This window comes from Vipera berus (assembly GCF_964194415.1).
Source record: "Vipera berus genome assembly, chromosome: 5".
NCBI classification, from domain to species: domain Eukaryota; kingdom Metazoa; phylum Chordata; class Lepidosauria; order Squamata; family Viperidae; genus Vipera; species Vipera berus.
The window spans coordinates 67,087,408-67,107,407 of record NC_138207.1 but is presented as its reverse complement, the minus strand read 5'-3'; the positions used below and the strand labels follow the sequence as shown (position 1 = coordinate 67,107,407).

The window sequence follows — 20,000 nt, the reverse complement described above, 5'->3', positions numbered from 1 at the left end:
AAAATGATGGATCAGTCTCAAAATGCATCTTAATTCCACAGAAGAAACTCCATATTCAACTAACTTGGTATTTATTTAATCAGAGTAAATATTCTTTTTATGTCCACTCCATTTTAATTTAAAAGAAGCTTATTGTTTAATTAATTAATTAATTAAGCTCTACATAAATTTCATATGTATTAATGCATTATCAGCAATCCAGAGCATAGTAAAAAATAAATGTTTAAACTGTACAAAACTACAATATATCCTTGAGTAGGATACTCAAGTTTACATTCTGTTAAAATTAATGAATGCGAACTGTGGTCTGTGATTGCATAATATTGTTTTAAATATTGTTGTTTAACAAACATAATATTTCATAAATGTAGACCTCACTGTAAATATTGTAGGGACCAATTGTGGTTGCAGTAATTACTATGAATGGGTATTACTGTAACATGTAATGAAAACAGAAACAAATTTGAATTTTGCAAATACATAATCTTTTTGTATGTAAACTATTTTTTTCTCTAAAAAAGAAATCCAAAGAACATACTAGTTAAAAAAGCCAAATGTAATCATAAATTGTAATAATCGTTTTACTGACAATTTTGTCAGGAGGAATATGTAATCAAGAATGAACACTATGGTTTACAAGTTGTACTGATCATATGTAAATTGTGTGTGGGTATGTATGTGTGCAGTCTGTGAGGGAGAAAAATTTTTAATGGCAAGGTTCCTATAGCCATGGGAAATATTATATCTGGGTATATAAAATTTAAAATATATTTCCAATAGAGTTGGAAATATGAGGGAAAAAGTGTCACTTTCATATTTTAAATTATCCAATAATCACTTGATCCAGATTAATTGAACTGTCTCTGAGAGATTTATCCCAGTGTAAGAGGTTTATGAGCAAATTTAAATGTTCTCTCTCTCCCCCCCCCCCTCTCTCTCTCTCTCTCTGTATGTGTGTGTGTGTGTGTGTGTGTGTGTGTGAGAGAGAGAGAGAGAGAGAGAGAGAGAGAGAGAGAGAGAGAGAGAGAGAGAGAGAGAGAGAGCAAGAGAGAGAGAATTTATATAGTGGAAAAAAGAGAAGTCTTCTGCATTATGTTAGCTAACGTGTACTTAAATTGTATTTAAGTTTTCAAAAAGTAAATCAGAGTTGTCAGAATTTATGTGCAATGGATTTTCTCAAAAACCATTTCTAAATATTTCATTAGAATTCTTAAATAAAGAATTAGATAAAAATCTATAAAAAGAGCATCAATGACATACGTGATAAACACATATCCAAAGTAAAGGAAGTAATAATTGATTATGCTGCTGCCATGTTGGATATTCTTTAGGATACCAGATTTGAAAATAAAAAGAGTCTTTGGCATCAATAGGGGCATGTGGATAGCCCCATCTTTAAACCAAATATGTATTTTTGGGGGGATACATAATCCCAGGGAAAGAGCTGATTTACAGTATTTATCATATGTACAGTATGATGCCTTTAGAGTGTTGGTAGACTCATTAAAATAGTTTAATAGTATAAAGGCTAGGACTAGAATAAAAACAGACAAATAAAAATGCACGATAGATTAACAATAATGCATACATCTTAAACTAATACTAAGTTTGAATACATACTGAAATAGCACTTTTCCCCCCCTAGCTGTCCCATTTTTACAGATTTTGAATTAATTATAAAATGGTCTGTGGTTGTTGTTTTAACAAGGTTGCCCATTGGACTTTAAAAGAAATCATGGGTAAAAGTATATGTAAGGCTAAATGGTTGTCTAAGTATTAAGTGTCTTTCTTGTGGACATCTTAAAACTCATGCCTAATGTTTTAACCTTGACTATGGACAATGACATTTTGATGCAAATTTTGCCTCTTCCATATTTGCATGTGATTTCATTGTGCAAGTACGAAAGGGTGGAGCATTTTGCCATTAGTCTGGTTAGAAACAAAGGTCTGTGCATAGCTTCTAGTTAAATCCTAAATTTCTAAAAAGTTTCATTCTGGTGTTCTGAGGTGACTGAGCATTAGAGTTCAAAAGAATATGTACTGCATCTAAGTCAGAATAAACTTAATAATAAGTTACCTGAAAGCCTTCCAGCAATCTCATGACGAAATAGCAGCAGTAGATTATTGGAAAAGTTCCATAGAGTTAAATCATAATGCATTTATTTAGTTCTTTTTAACCTAGCTGTTATGTGTTGGTTAATTACAATATAGTTAAATAAGTAATCTAGCTGTTATCTTTTAAATAGTTAATTTGACAACATGATTAAACACACACACACACACACACACACACAGAGAGAGAGAGAGAGAGAGAGAGAGAGAGAGAGAGAGAGAGAGAGAGAGAGAGAATTTCATTAGAATTTCTGCAGCAGACTTAACATAGATCGAAAATGTAATATTGCAAATGTGATACTACAAGTCCCGGACTGTTATGCAATAATTTTGATATTTTTTTCAGTAATAGTCCTGTTATTATTAAGTAGCAATATGTGTGTGTGTTTAGGCTTGTAGTGTGCGTATGTTTGTGTAAGACCGTTTTGTTTTAAAAGCAGCAATTAATAAATGGGTTGTTTCAATGACTTTATTGCATGCACTAATGAGAATCCAGTCTTAGTAGATGAACTTAATTTATTTAGTAGCCTTTTCATGGCAATTTTCCCAATTTGCCACTGTTTAAAATCCACACTACTACCTTGGTCAATGTATTCTTTGTCCCAAGAAATCATAGGACATATGAACAAATGACATTTCAGGGAATCAAAGTTAGTAAGAGCTTTCTGGCTGCAATTAATTTACTGAAAGCCTACAAATAAAAAAAAAGCTACAAGTTATTACGTGTCTCAGGTACTACATGGCTAGAGAAAGTAAGAGGAAGGGTAAGGTCACAGCCTGTCTGACCTGGAAACTTCAGTCTGATTTGTATTGCCCCGAAATTGATGGGGACAACGAGATAATCATTGGAAATTACACTCACCCCTGAAAACTGAGCCAAACTTCACTGTATTTCACAATATGAAAATTATGTAGTCCCATAAGAAGGAGGGGTAGAATCTCCAGGGCATCTGGTTCTCATCAGTATCCCACCATGCTTGCAGTCTGGCTTGGCATTCTAACATTTAACCTTCTCAGCATGAGGTGGAACAAAGGGTAATAAAGCTGCAGAAGAACGAAACAAGGGTGTAGTGTGGAAAAGAAGCTTCCAAAGTACAGAAGTGGAGGCATTCAAATGATATGTGTATGCTGATTTAAAACTACCCAGTTTAAAACACCCCACAGTCCCAGACTTCACGAGCCACATGTCGCGCGATGGCTGTGCTGATTCTCAGAAGGATGGGGAAGGTCTCTCATACCATCTATCTATGCCTTGTAGCCTGCTGCTTTCAACTATTGTAAAGATACAATTACCTTGGGAGATTGTGGCAGTTCAGTTGATTAGCACGGTGAATTAAAAGAATGAGTCACAAATGACATGTCCAGCTCTTCTCTGCTAGGCCTTGCTATTCCCAATGTACCTCACCCTTGTTGTAAGAAGGTCAGAAATTAGAGAGACGTAACAGTTTTCAAGCAGCTAGCACTTAGGAGCAGAATTAACAATCATTCTGTATGTAATTGCCAGTTAGTAAATTGCCTTCCAGACTGTAAAATATAAACTGGTGGGCACCTAAAATTAAATTAATGAGATATTTGCTGCATTTAAAAGAGAACAGTGCAAATTAATAATTGACTGTAGTACTTGTTTTAATATTTGTCAAGTCATGTATCACTTGCTTGTTTAATGACAATTACAATAGTTCTTACCTGAAAGAATAAAATCCTGGCATATTCAGATTAAGGAGATTTCTGAAGGTTGATTCATCATTTTATTTGCTAGTTGACATTGGCGGTTCTTACATGAAATTTATCAGATTACTTTTTAATGACATTACAAGCCATGCAATGTTATTTGATTATATCAAAATTGTGATTTGTATGCTCCTAAATGAAATTATGTTACAGTTAGTATTTTTAAGCATGCAGCTGAAAGTGTGGGAAATAATTACATAGGTAGCTTTACGAAACTGAATTCCTTGGATGTATACATGTTACCATTTTCTTGGTTCAGTGAATTACTGTTTTCAAATCCTGTGAATTTTGCATAACTTCTACTGATAGACAAAAAGAAAAACTTAGCAATGTAATTGACTTCAGTTACAACTACAGGTCAATGTTAACGGATATTAGGTCTGGCTTGATTTAAGGTGGTTGTTTTCATCTTGGCTACTTGCTCTCTCTCCTCCTTAGTTTGGTTATCTTTTGCTGAAATAAAGAAGGTGATAGCAGTGCAGGATGCAATTTTCAGCACACATATACTCTAAATACAAGTAGGGTGTTTTAAGAGAAAGCAAATCCAAGTCAGATAGAGACAGAGATCTAAATGTTGAGTGTGAACAATTTGGCAGACAAGTCATGCCACAGATTCCATTTGCTAGGGAATTACATTTGGCGGATCCCAAAACAGCAGCCCTTCTCTGTTGTGGCACCTGCCTTAGGGAATCTTCTCCCCTTGGAAGTGAGTTTAGCTACAACCCTCTCACATTTTTCAAGTCCTGCAAGATCTGATTATGACATGAGGCTTGGGGGGGGGGGGAGAAGGGGTCCCAGGACACCAAGGAGATTTTTGTGATGTTTCCCTTAAATGTGGCTAATATCATTCTCTCGTGTTTTTATTGCCTTTTAAATAGTTTTTTTTAAAAAATTGTGTTTTTATGGATTTATTTTGTTAATTGTTGTTTGCTGTCCAGAGCCACTTTAATGTGAGATGGGCAGCTGTACAATACGGCAAATGAATACATATTTTTTTTAAAAAAACTTATTTATTTATTTTTCTAGGTCTGTAATACTTTTCAGCTAAGAAATATTTATGTGCTAAATATAATATGGAAAATAATTTATTTTTGTAACCTGATGATTGCTGTTTCTTTGACGGGTCCATATTTTGCCTATCTGTATCTGATTCTACTTTGGCTAGTTTATATATCATTTTAACCCACTTCACCTTATGAAAGAATCTCAAGTGTTTTAAGGACCTTTTCTGTAAATTCCGGTGTGATATTTTTTTTTCCAGTGGGGCTGTTACACTGTGTTCAGAGTCAATAGCTCCCTTCCATCACAGCCAACACAAACTAGCTGTCTCATAGGTCAGTGCTCTTTAAACAAATTACTTGTATCCACAGAGTAAATGATTGTTAATTGCCTCCCACAAATCATACTATTTTTACTATGCTAAACTAAATGCTAATGCCTTAGTTAAATTCAAACCATCTGATCATTTCTTGTACATATTCAAGTATGGTTCGTTACCACGGAAGAACTCTACTATTGTGAAAAATAATTAATAAAACACAATAAATAGTGATTTGATAACATTTGTGAACTAGCCTTTTCAAAGAACAATTGCTGCCATATTTTCACATTCATATATATATATATGTATATAACTTTTTCATTATCCATAAAACAGCCTTTTCTTTTTACGGGATTAGGCATTTGTTTATCAGATGTTGGACTAATACCAATTGTCAGGAAGAAAGTAGGACAGATAAGATTGTCTTCCTATAGGATTACACCTGTGTCCTAATTTGATTTTTAAAATGATTTCAACTGATGATTTTCCATTTTATAATTTAACAAACATATATAACCTAAAACATTTTATGGAAGCAGAAAAAAAAAGCATCCTCTTTAGCAATATCTTTTTAGGTGGCTTTAGATTCTTAGCACAATAAGCATTTAATTAGGCCACTAACCAACGTTATAAAGAAGCATTTCAGTAATCTGCCATAGTGATTAGATGTTAGGATTGCATAAAATTGTTCAGTTGAAACAGCCATGGTTCCAGTAAGTATTACATGGTCATTGTTGTCCCTCTTCTTTCCTGTCTCAGAGGAGACCAGAAGAATGAGACATCCCATTTGTGCTATTGCACAAGTAGACTATTTGTTCTAATCAGTGACACCCATTTACTAGAAGTGCTTAAAATGAACTATACCTCATACAGAAATCGCACATTTAGAGTGTTCCATTCATCATCTGAAAATTGAGGGCCAGTAAACTTTTCTGTTCCTCCGGCGGGATCATAGACATGCATCAAAATGTTAAAAAATGATTGGTGAGAGAGAACTGTCATCCATTTATCAAAGAAAAGGAACATTATTTGCTAATTTCCCAACCAAGGCAGTGACAGGGTGCTTCGTCTTTAAGACCCATGGTGACCAACATGGCCTTTTTGTTATTAGTACAAGTCAAGCGCTTTTGGGCTGTTGCTAACAAGACACATTTGTCTATCATCAGAAAGTGCTTTATTATTTTATTTTATTTTTTCAAGTAGCTATGACCAAAGTCTGATTGCTGCATCACAACTGGCTCGGCTTCTCCAGATTGTGGCAGCATCAGCTAAAGGGGAAACTGATAAATTTTCTGCACCGTGGCATAATTATTGTCTCTCTGGTCCCATAAATGAGGAAATTAACACCAACAAAGCCTTCATTTCTGCCTCTTCCTCCTAAAAAAAAGTTGTTTCTACATAATATCTACTAAAATTTAGTTGCGTGCGAAGTAATTTATTTTGCTTATACATTTATTCTTAGAGTACATCTTTATATTTAATTGATATGACATATGAAAAAAAGTGTGTGTGTATGTGTGTGTGTATGTGTGTGTGTATAAATGTATACACATATGTATATGTATATATGTTTATTTGTGTATTGGTGTGTATGTGTATTGGGGTGTGTGTGCGTATGTGTCTCAATCAATATATATACTGAAACTGTGTTTTGGCTGTCTGCATATTTACTTCTTTGGATTGGGTGGTGGTGATGTAATAATCCTTTCAAGAGTATAACTGAATCCTTTCAATGCTCTAAGTTAATGTTATTCCACAAAGAGAGTATTTAGCACCATTATGAAAGAATTTTAGTGGTGATAACTTTGTCCTAAATTGGACCAGTCCAAATCACATCTTAGATCTCAAAGTAGAAAAAAAATATATTTGTGGATCTACCTATATGTTATTTAAGGAAAGTTCCTTGCTATTTCATGTTGACCATATATAAATAACTACATATTCATGAAATAAAGTTGATAAAGTTGCCTTATGCCTATGCCTTTAATTTTCTGTGCAAATCGTATAAGGAAGAGTAAGATCTGAGTGATGGGGATCAGGGAATAAGAAGTAAGTCCTAAAGCTACACTTTGTTCATTGTAAGGAACAATCCACGGGAATCACCAAATAGAACCAGTTTGGTCTAATGGTAAAAACTTCAGGCTGGAAACCAGGAGACTGTGAGTTCTAGTCCCGCCTTAGGCATGAAAGCCAGCTGGGTGACTTTCGGCCAGTCATTCTCTTTCAGCCCAGCCCACCTCACAGGATTGTTGTGAAGGATAAAATAGGAAGAGGAAGGAATATTGGGTATGATTGCCAGCTTGAATTATTCATAAAAATAATAATGGCGGGAGTTTTTAAAAAATCTATGAAATATGCATTTCATTCTAATGTAATATTTTTGTCAAGAGATCATTCATCCTCTTCTCCCCCCCCATTAAACTTATGTATAATTAACATATGCACAATGTGGGTGTATGAATTTGACCCGGTTTAAGAGCAGTGTATAAACTTTTCATGTAGTTTGCAACTTACATGTAATCCATAAGTGATCAGGATTGGTATGTAAGCAAAAAGTGAACTGATAGAAAAGGAAGAGATGTCTCTTTGGTCAACTGCTTGGTTCTTGAAGCCCATCCTTCAAGCCCTCTACCTCCCTCTAACAGCCTGAAGATAGATAACTCTTTCCTTAGTTTGATAAAAGTTTATTGCATTTCCGGGCTTCTGTGGGGTGTTTGCAAGGTTCATGTAAAGAACAATGGAACCTCTAAAACAGGGGTCTTCAAACTTGGCCCTTTTATGACTTGTGGACTTCAACTCTCAGAATTCTTCAGCCAACATATGCTGAAGTCCACAAGTCATAAAAGGGCCAAGTTTGAAGACCCCTGCTCTAAAAGCAACGTTTCTCAACCTTGGCGACTTTAAGATGTGTGGATTTCATCTCCCAGAATTCTGGGAATTGAAGTCCATGCAGCTTAAAGTTGCCAAGATTTAGCAGTCCTGCTCTAGAATATACTAGTTACAAAAGGGTTGGCTAGAAACACAGTTATGTAAAAACTATATGTCACTCTGGCAGTTCTAAATGTTTAGTTATAGGTGTCCCAAAGGTGCTTTTTCAAAAATCAACTGGACTTTCTTTGTTTTTTTCCTTGAAGACGTTTCACTTGTCATCCAAGAAGCTTCTTCAGTTCTGATTCAATATTGGGAATGGAAGGATTTATATTTCTTGCAGCCATCTGGTTGTCAGCATTCTGAAATGACTCAATGCCTGCAAGGAATATAAATCCTTCCATTCCCCACCATTCAGTCAAAACTGAAGAAGCTTCTTGGATGAGAAGCAAAATGTCTTCAAGGAAAAAACAAAGTCCAGTTGCTTTTTGAAAAAGCACTTTTGACCTGGATGACTGAGAATCTCCACAGACATTTAGTCATAGGAGCATATTCCAGTCAGAGAGTTTAATAACACATATATTAAGAAGGCATGGGACTGAATTACCAATTTCACCTCATAGGTCATATACTAGAATGTGAATAATAATTTTGTAAAAGAAATTTTCAGTTGTAATTATTTAATATGTACAGCCCTGAGCCATTATATCCATTAACATTTTAAAAAATGTAATTAAAAAAAGAAAGTTTTAAAAACATTTCAACTAGTAATATACAAATTTATTTTCAGAATGAGTTCTAAAAACATTTTATTGCATTTCAAGATCTCTATCTGAATTAAAATTAAACTTTTATCTTGATCTTATTTTCTATTTTTGAAAAAGCGGTAACTTACATGCTGGTTAAAGACCAAACACTGTTAAAGTTGTATACCTTTGATCTATATGAAATCAATAAGAAATAAGATTTAAAAATCTAGGAAAAAGAAGTAACATGACATCTAAATCATTTCTCTATATCATCTACAAGGCCACAAAAGTCATGTGTAAAGTAGATGATAATGGCTAATAAATTTATCTGAATCTAGATAAGATGGTGGGTCAGATCGAAGATTTAGGTAAATAGCATCTATTGGAAATAAGTAAATGAAGAAGGAAAAATGTACTTCTTTAATCCAATACAGCTACTCCGTGTATATTTTATTCATACTCCAATAATCTTGTTAGGGATTTTATAATATGGTTGAAGTTAGCCTGGCTTTGGAAAAGGTATCTGGAAATTTAACCACAAGAATGCTAATAGGTACAAGTGATAGAGACTAACATTGTTTCAAGATACATTCATTCTTTCATTTGTTCATCCATTCATTCATTCATTTCTTCTTCAATTATGGGTTGAATACGATCTTATTAATGATTTGCAATATACTAAATGACTTGGGCCCAGTTATCTAAAGAAATAACTTATCCTGTATCAAACAACTCAATGAAAGACCTATTTTGTACTGTCAATACTGAAATGTATTGAATAATGATATGAAACCTTGTCTGTGGTGGCCTGATTTGGGGTATTCTTCCCCAAGAAATGTTTGAGATCAGTTTTATTGGCAATTAATGTCTAGTAATGATTCATTTATTTATATGGGTATTTATGAGCATTAATGTAATTAGACCTTTTATTAATGGTTTATTTTCTCTTTTAACTTTTTATTTGTTGTATTGATGTTTGTTATAATTTATTGAAGATAAGATACATGATTAATAGGATATATTATTATTCACTCTGGTTGGTTTGTTTGATTGATTTTTACAAAAGGAAATATATTTGATATTAGAAACCTGGCTTAAAGCATTGGAATACTAATGTGCTTGTAGGTATCTGTAAACATTATCTGTTGTATACATTCTATATTTCACTTTGGATAAAGACAATCTGGATTAAATTTCCTCATATAATGCTAATTGGAGAGGCACATGTAATTGCAGGATGTAATTAAAAAGTACTTCTCTAGCTTCTGAATATTGCAGTAAAAATGGAGAGCAGTTCCATTCAGCACATGTTCACTCTCATCATCTTTGCTGGTAGGCATTTGATTATTGAAATTTGTGGCATTTTCATAATAGCTGTACTTGTCTGTCAGAACAGAGGATGGGATTCAAAACAGTTTAAAGAAATATTATTGTAGGAACTGCACATTCAGATGAATCAAAGGAAACAATCCTGTTTTTCATAATATATCTATAAAAGAGTATGCTGCAATTCAGTCTTTAAAGGATAGCAGAAATCTCTATATTTAGCTATAGTACCCATGGGAAGAGTATCACCAAATAAGGCCACAAATATGAAGACAGACAAGCTCAACTAAAGTTTGCATTATTAAAATATATCTCAATTAAGGAAGCACCTAGGACTATTTAATGCTTAAAACAGAACATATTGTTTACCTTGATATACTATTCATATTTCAGTATCATAGGACTTAAATACTTTGTTATATTAATAAAAGGACAAATGTACATAGTGAAATGTACACTCAAAATGCCATATTTTTGTACATATTAACTTGCTGTACTTTTATGTCACGAGGTGAACGTTTACGATTTTAGCTAATATTTTCTTTTATTCTGTTTTAGGCATCCTCTAACATTGAAATTGTTTTAAGATCATGGCAAGGACGTACCTTTATGTAGTAATCTTGGACTTGTTGGCATTTTTGGTTTTGGATTATTGTTCTTTTATATAATTCAAATAATTTCTTTTCCATATTAAATTATATATATATATATGTGTGTGTGTGTGTGTGTGTGTGTGTGTGTGTGTGTGTGTGTGTAAATTTTTTTTGGGGATTGCTAACAAAGAATTGAAGGGAGACAGATATGATCATTTCAAACTTATTTGTTCTCATCAGTCAGCCATACCCTTCTGAGATTCGATTGCTAATTCTTTGTTAGCAATCCAAAAAAAATTACACAAATATGAGCTGTCACTGCTGTGACTTCTGCCTGTTGATGGCCTTGGGTTAGGCTGAAACAGGAAATAAGATTTGTCCCATGTTTGGGGCCTAGCAAGGTGTTTCTAAATACTTAACAAACACTTCACACACACACACACACACACACATTGAAAATACACAAACAACATTCAGAAAAACTGGAAGTGCTCTGTCATTTTGTCCAATGAACAAATTTATTCCTAAGTGGGCGTGGAACCAGTCATACTGGCCATATGTTGATATTTCCTATTGCAACTTCGGCAGGTTTTTTTAGAATATAGAACTAGTGCAGCCCATTTGTTTAAAGCTATACATAGGAATATTAACCTCCTGCCCTTCCCTAACTAAGAGATATACCTACTTACAGTATATGATGATTACAGAACCTAATTGTGCAAAACTGTATATGTTTTGTAGGTAGGTCGAATTATTCAATGTGATTTGTTTGTAGGCCTAGGATTATCTATGGTTCTAAACATGTTTGTTAGAAGATTTGATAGAAACTAGTGTATAAATATCCCTTTAATTGCACTGAGAATTTTCATGTATAGAGGTAGTACTCTGCTTACAGCACTTCATTTAGTGACCATTCAAATTTACAACAGCACTGAAAAAGTGACTTATGACTGTTTTTCACACTTATGACAGTTGCAATATCCACATAGTTATGTGATCAAAAATTGGGTGTTTAGCAACTAACTGATATTTGTGATAGTTGACGTGTCCCAGGGTCATATGATCACTTTTTGTGACCTTCTGACAAGCAAAGTCAATGAGGAAGCCAGATTCACTTAACAACTGTGTTACTAACTTAACTGCAGTGATTCACTTAACAACTATGGCACAGAAAGTCGTAGATGGGCAAAATTCACTTAAAAATGTTTCACTTAGCAACAAAAATCATGAGCTCCATTGTGGTCGTAAGTTGAAGACCTCCTGTATGTGACAACTAAAACCATATAAGCCTTTCCATGTCTGCCAAATCAAGTTTAAAGATATTCTATTGTAGATTCACCAATGATTGGTGCATAAATTAGTGGATCATTTTATTGCTTGAGCATACTGTGGCGTTCTCAACTAGTTGCAATAGATAAAGTCTTATTGATCTAGTTTGGGAGTAAGGAACCTGTGGTTTTCCAGATGTCTGCTAAACTATGCTTCTCAGCATGGCCAATGGTGAAGGTGTAATTAAGTAACATCTGGAGGATGACATTTTTTCACCCCTGATTCAGATCAATAGACTATCTTATTCAAAGAGCCCATGGCATAGTCCAATTTAGCAGGCTAATAAGGGCCAGTTGGAGGGAGTCATCCAAGCCATGCTCAAAATGGTCACTTGGATCAATAGTGTCCATTCAAGATGACAAAACTAATCAGTTAAAGTATTATTTAAATGCGTTTTCTTACAAAATCCTATTTATTGAAAGATAGACTTTATAGGACCAAAATTAATGGATAAAAAATTACTATTAACATAGGACACAGCTAAAAGAAGGTTACGTTGGGAGGAGGGCTCAAATAAGTTTATGCCCCAAAGCAGAATTTTCATTATTTTCTTTATTTATTTATTTTTGGGACTTATTGTTGTCACTGTGTGTTGGGGGAGAGAGCACGGGGGGAGGCTCAGCTAATCTCAATGTACACATGTTGTACTTTGACAATAAAGGTTTATTATTATTATTATTATTATTATTATTATTATTATTATTATTATTATTATTATTATTTATTTATATGCCGCCCTATCTCCTGAAGGACTCAGGGCGGCTAACAACAATAAAATACAACGATACAAAAGTTAAAAAGAATTAAATTAGCCCCAATAAAATAAAATAAAATTGAAGTTAAAAATTAAAAAACATTTTAAAATCCCTGTCGTCAGTCCAGGTTAGCCTGATGGAAAAGAAGTGTTTTAAGGCCGTGGCGAAAGGACCGGAGATCCGGGGCCATCCGGAGCTCAAGGGGAAGTTGGTTCCATAGGGTTGGCACTCCCACTTTTATAGCCATCTATGTTAAAAAGCTATAATTGCTGCACAGGTAGTCCTCAACTTACGACTGCTTGTCGGAAGTCAGGCTGGGAAGAATAAAATGGTGATCACATGACCCTGGACAGTGCAACTGTCATAAATACATGCCAGTTTCCAAGCGCTTGAATTTTGATCATGTGACGTGGGGGATACAGCAAAGTTCATAAGTGTGAAAAACGGTCATAAGTTTCTTTTTTCACTGCCATCGTAACTTTGAAATGAATAGATGTAAGCTGAGGACTACCTGTAATACAATTGATAAGATGGAATGAACAGATCATTCTAATAATGATTTTGAAAACTTCCTTCATCTGTTTATTGGACTTTGATTCACTAGTTAAGTACTTACTGATATCGTATTGGAAGTCAAGTGCCGAAAAACTTTGCTAACCTGAGTATTCTCGTAACTCATGGGATAATGCAGGAATTTTTCATCAGATTCTAGCATTCTCATACTTAATGTTTTTGTAATTGCCGAGTAAGCTTCAAGGATTCAAAGCAAGTAGCAAATTCAGCAATACCCTCTGTGTAGTTTTTGAGGGGCCAGGGGTTTGAAACCAGATCAGATTTATCTAAAACTGATGTAGTCCTAAACGCACAATAATAACTAGTTAATTTCAGCATTATACTGATTTGGAGCAAATTGTTGATTTGCACATTTTAACAAACAAAATGTTTGCTAGTGTCAATAATTTATTTAACTATAAAGGCTAGGCAGGGGATTTTTGGGGGGAGGGAAGACCTTATGTCTTTTTCAAAGGAAGCTTAGGCATTATTAGCAGAACTTCATGAAAATAAAAAAAATACTTACATGCGAATCTTTGGTTTTTGGATTGTTTCAGAAAATGAAGGCTTTCATTTTTCCCCCTCAAGAGATTGCGATGCAATGTAACAATTGGAACTACATAAATTAAAACTCTGCCACCTTGAACAGTTCTCAGAAAAGCATATGAAGTCAGTTCTAATACCAAAATATAATGTCACCAAAGTATAATTCAGTAGGATTGCTGAATTCTGTATAAGCTAAAGCTCAAGAGGCATCAAGAGCAGCCTCAGAGTAATGAAAATATAAATCTGAATTCCTCAAGTGCTTTTGTAGCCTTTTCAGCAGATGAAGCTGCTGAAAAGTTTATCTGACTACAATCATAACTTGGGAGCCCACCTAGGCTAAAAGCTCAAGCAAATAGAATGGAATAAAGAAAAGTGAGTCTTGATATAGAGCTGGTGCAATTAGTATTAAAGAAGCATTATCAATTAACATTAAAATAGCTTGATCAAATGAAATTAATCCTGACTAAGCTTTCTGTCTTCAGTCTCTTACTCTATAGTGAAATAACATGACCCATGTGTCAGTCGTGACTGTCAGGCCACCAGCCAAAGTTTTACAGCAAGCCAGTTCAATATGATATTAAAATCAGAGTTTAATTGCAGAAGTTTAGGGACACTTCATACTTTTTATTGGGAATTCAATCATTTATAAAATTGGAAAATCTGCATTTGCAAAATCCTGCATTACATAAGTTAACAGGCAATAAACCCAGTTTGCAGTTTGTTGACTCTGAGTCTACAGTAAACTTGGATCTGAGCAGGAAGGGGAATTTTTTTTAACTAGAAGATGTGTTTTTTTCCTGAAAGCTGCAAAAGACTGACTATTCAGTGTTTGCAGAGATGTCACTGGGTTTCGAGACTGAACATTTTGAGACTCCTCACCACCTTGGTATTTTGGGATGTAATGTAACATTGTGAAGTAAGTGCACTGAGGCTCATGGAGGCATGACACATTTCTTTTGCTACACTTGAAGCACAAAAATTGCAAATAACTGTGCCAACAATTATTAGAAGCTGAATTTCCATAGCTTCATCTGGAAGTATGAAGTCCAGGGGCTGTAAAATGCCCATCCCTAATATCATGGTAGCAGCCCTCAGTCATATGCAAGAGCTGTGGTGGCGCAGTGGTTAGAATGCAGTATGGCAGGTTGACTCCGCCAACTGCCAGGAGTTCGATCCTGACCGGCTCAAGGTTGACTCAGCCTACTATCCTTCTGAGATTGGTAAAATGGGGACCCAGATTGTTGGGGGCTATAAACCATTTAGAGAATGCTGTAAAGCACTATGAGGTGTTATAGAAGTCTAAATGCTATTTCTATTAATATTTTGTTACCACTGATTATATAAAGTTTGTGGAAATGTATTGCGTAAACTCACTGCCGTTATATGTTTTGCTACACACCTAAACATGGATTCAGTAAAAACATATATGAAAATGTGGATTATTCAGGCATTAGAGAACTGATTAATGCCTCCAAATTATATACAATATTGTCCTTAGAAAACCTGGCTTATTTAGAGTTTTCCATTCCTTTACTGCTCTTTTACTTGCTAGCTCTAGGATCACCAAACAATGAAATATCGATCACAGCAACACGAAAGAGGCCCTGCACCCTTTTCAAAATAATTTTAATATCATTATAAGCAGTGTCATTGCTCCTGCTAGAGATAATGTTACTTTAAATAATATTTAAATGTTTTGACATATAGCTTTATAAATTGCTACCTACCTGTCAGGTTCTGTTCCTAAAAAAGAAATAATCTTTTAAGGAAATAATCAAGGACATAAGATTCTCTCTTCCTGTGGAAATCCTACGTATTAACTTTCAGTTTCACATTATTTGCACATTTTTGAGATGTGAGATGTTGAGAAAGGTATCTTTCAAGGAAATGATCCACTTTATATTCTGAAGTTATATAGTCTTCTGACTCCATTGTAAAATTTAAGGAACATGTTAATACAAATGATATGTTAATAAAATATCACATAATGCTAGATTCCAGAAAGCAGAAAGAATATTCTGTTTGGGTAGCTTCTGAAACAGCCCTTCTTAAAGATTCTGTTTATGTGCAGATGGAGCGATAAAAATAATCATCTGTCCAAATTTTATTAATCTGGCCCTCCTGGTTGCAGTTGTTAAGTGAATCCTGCACTGTTGTTTAGCAAGGACATCATATGATTGCCCTTTGCGACCTTCCGCTGGCTTCCCCATTGATTTTGTTGTAGGAAGCTGGCAAAGAAGGTCGCAAATGGAGATCACATGACTGCAGCCAGCTGCAAAGTTATAATTGTGAGCTGGGTGCTGAGCACCCAGATCACGATCACGTAAACATGTGGATACTGTGGTGTTGTAAGTAGGAGGATTTTAAGGAATATTTGTTCAGCACTGTTGTAGTTTTGAAAAATCACTGAAAGAATGGTCATTAAACAAGGTCCACCAGAGCTGCACCACTTTTGGGATGGAATAAATCCAACAAGTATTCTTGTTTTGCTCACTGTGTGTCTTAATTGACCTCAGTAAAACAGGATGACATCTAGAAGGCAAATGAATGATCCAAATCAGTCTCTAGACTGCTAATTGAAAGAAATCTAGAAACAGGTAAATAATATTCAGGGAAATGAAATCTAGAAGGTCTATTCTGAACTATATCATCTTACTTTGCATAAGACAGAAGAAGCAAGGATATAGGAGTTTTCATTGTCATATCTGGATCCAATAGTCTAGAATGTCTTTAGTCTAAACAATCCTCTGTGAAATATGGAAATATAGAAAACCCTGTTTCTTTCAAATGGGCATTAGAACCCAGACACTTAAGTATTCCCCTGGGACTATTTATAGTTATCAATGTTTTAGATATTTGCTCCAATTTTATGAGGCATAGCTGGAACTTCTGTTTCTGTTGACTGCCTCACCAGCAAATCAAATTCACTTTTAGGTTAATTCTCCGTGTTAGGCTTATTCACATGGATACTGAGTGGACATAAGCAGAGCACATGAGATTTACCATATAGCTCATGTTAATGTTTACTGGGGTGCAATGAATCTGAGAAACAAAAAAATAGCAAGGAACTGGATTCATTCCTAGGCAACTTTTGGAACTGGGTCTTCTGAAACCTGGCATATCTTTACACTGGGGCCTTTCTATAATACATATTTAATGCTCGTAATGGATGGAAAATAGTGACTATAGGCCTCCACTACATCACTTTCCAAGCTATCACCCTGGTAAAAAAAAATCCACAATCAGGTTTGTCTAATCTAAGAAATGTTATTGATAGATTAATTGGATCTGAAAAGCTATGTATGTGAGACTAAACTACTGCATCTTTACAAGAGTCCATTATTCCCAGGTTTACTGCCAGATGTTGTGACTTGGCAGCAACACTACTTTTTTTTTCACTTTCAACTTTGCTTTTTTTGAGAGATCTGAGCACACAGATAATATTCCAAGTTGATGGGGCTGCAGATGCATCTGTATCTCCTCCTCCAATTACCTCATCAGCATATCATTGCAGTCTGAGTCTCTGGCAACAAATCCTCCATTCTCAACTAGGGATTTATCAGCTAGGTTAAGTCCACTCCATTTTGTATTCAATTTTATTTAACTAAAAGTTAATCAGATTAAAAATTTATCAGATCAGACCCAGGGGTAGGAGATTGATTGACTTACAGTCAAAGTTTTAAGAAGGACGGCTTTGTTCATTTTTAAAAAATAAGTTTGCTAGCTTCTCTATTTTTTTCTGGCATTGTCTAGAATTAACATGTACCTAATTCAAACCCTTTCCCCATCATAGACCTTTTTTGTGTAGATCATCAATAGTAGCGTGAATTTGTGTGCGTAGCAGCTGTTTTACCAGGAATATTGATAGAAGCAGAACACCCAAACTCGTTGCAACAGAATTCTAAACATACCTTGTTTTAATTGTTATTCCCACAATGTCAAATACGAATTTCATGCTGAGAAGCTGGCACAGTGCATGACTTTAAATTGCACTGCATCCTATAGAAATTGAGAAACTTATGGAGGCAAAAGCTATAATATAACATCTAAGGAACATTTCTTCATCAAGAACTGTAATGTTGAAAGGATATTTTTGGCTGTTTTAAAATTTAGAATCTGCCATTTTGGAGTATGGTGAAGAAAGCTCCTAAATTATGCTACATATTGTAGCATAATATGTATATATGCGTAATACAGAATGAAATCTACTCATTTTTGAAAAATCCCAACTGTAATGTTTCATAAACCATTTAATAACTATTAACAAACCTTTAATATAATACACCATTATATTAAATATATAAACCATTTTGTGCTCTTTATCTTCCCATCTCTCCTAATATTATTGTTATTGAATGGATGTTAATAACATTCTAGCATTTAGTGTTTCATAAGGTTTTCTTGAATTTAGAGAGCTGATAAATTTCAGCTTACTGATTACCTCCAGGGCACCCTCTGACATTGTCTCCAGCATACAGGCAGCTGTTATGGACATTTGCCATCTGTTTGGAAGGCTTTACTTTCATTGGCCTAAGTGGAAACCTGCTCCAGCATTACACTTGCTGCTGCTTCATTCTCCGCAATTAGTGAATGACCTATAGAGGCTGATGCAAAAATAACTTTTTTCTAGTTTAGACTGAAATCTTCCTAGATCTAAATCTTGACCCTATTTTTTTTATAAAACACAAAAAAAAATCCATTTGGGATTTTGTTTCTGTCTTCTTAATGGCTGGAGGTCCTCTCTTTTGTTCTTTGTCTGTGCCAACGCTTTGAGCAGAAGTACTCAAAAAGTCTCCTGCTTATACCACAGAACTAAATTGAGCTATGAACATCTTACCTGTGAAAAACTAGAATTGGTGGTTGATACTCTTTGTCCAAGTTGAAAACAATTTACTTTTCAGCATTCTATCATCAGGGCTACATAAAGGGCATTTTTTCTCATTTTTAATTTTGTACGGCAGGGTTTGACAATATCAGGATTTGCAGAGATTTTTTAAAATCATAAACACCTCTCCAGTTAGAAATACCTCTTTGAGATAACTGCTATTCTCATGTTCTATACATATACACATTGCCTTAACAGAAGAATAGGAATGTATAATTACAAAACATTGCATTTAAAGTACCATACTATTGGCTTGTTAGGATTTCCATTCGTACTGTATCAGTTAATTAAAGCACTTTTTTTAAAGTGCCTCAAAGGTCTGATTTTTATTTGTGGGGGAGGGGGAAATGAATTGCTGCTTTTAGGAAGAAAGGTAGATACATTTCCATTAATTCCAATATGGACATGAATTAAGAATTACAATCCAATCTTAAAAATAAGACTACTACTAAATGGTCTCCAGATTGATTCTGGCATCTTGACTTGAACCACAGGATCTTTTTCTCTTTCTACAATTTTCCTGCTTTCTCTTCCTTGTTTTTAAATGGTAATTTAATGTGGGCTAGATGTCTTAATCTCTTTGACAAACAGTTGCTCATCTCCTTGTCCTTCTCTATGAATTTAGGCTTTGCCCAGTTAAGCTGTGGACTATTGTGGAAGGAATATCATGAAAACAATTGATGGGCATAATGTTTTTGTGGTCTGGCCTTTTCAATAGAATGGAAAATAGCCATTGAATTTATAAGCACTTGGACGTCAAATAGGTTTCCGAATTTCTTTGAATACTTTTGTATGAAGTTGACAGGTGAATAATGTTTGATGCTCATGACGTATGGAAAAGGAACTGCTAGGAAATTTAACAAGGAAAGATTGAAGGATCATTTTGTTTTGCATTTTAGCAAAAATAAAAATAATGTAGAGTAAAATCACAAGAACCTGACATTGCAGCAAGCTGATCATCTCAACCCCCCAAAAAAGTCATTTTGAAGACACCAAGTATCTCTTCCCCATTGCAGTATAGTCCTATCTTTTGTTCAGAAGAAAATACTATCCTGAAAGTTGAGGCAGTTCCCTAGATCCTTAGGTTGAAACAAATAAAAGTGGCTGGTGAAACCAAGCTAAGTAGCAGCGTTTATAACATCTTTACTAATCTAAAAAAGCTAAGCAGGATTGGACTTGGTTAGTAGTTGGATGATACATGAAAGACTGCCTGGAAACACCAAGCTGTAGATT

At 34.6% G+C, this 20,000-nt stretch overlaps 1 protein-coding gene across 5 annotated transcripts in view; it reads left to right on the top strand.

Moving 5' to 3' along the window:
* The window catches only part of EBF3 (EBF transcription factor 3), a 195,939-nt gene that overhangs the window by 146,337 nt on the left and 29,602 nt on the right, over window positions 1-20,000 (top strand). The window lies entirely within an intron of this gene.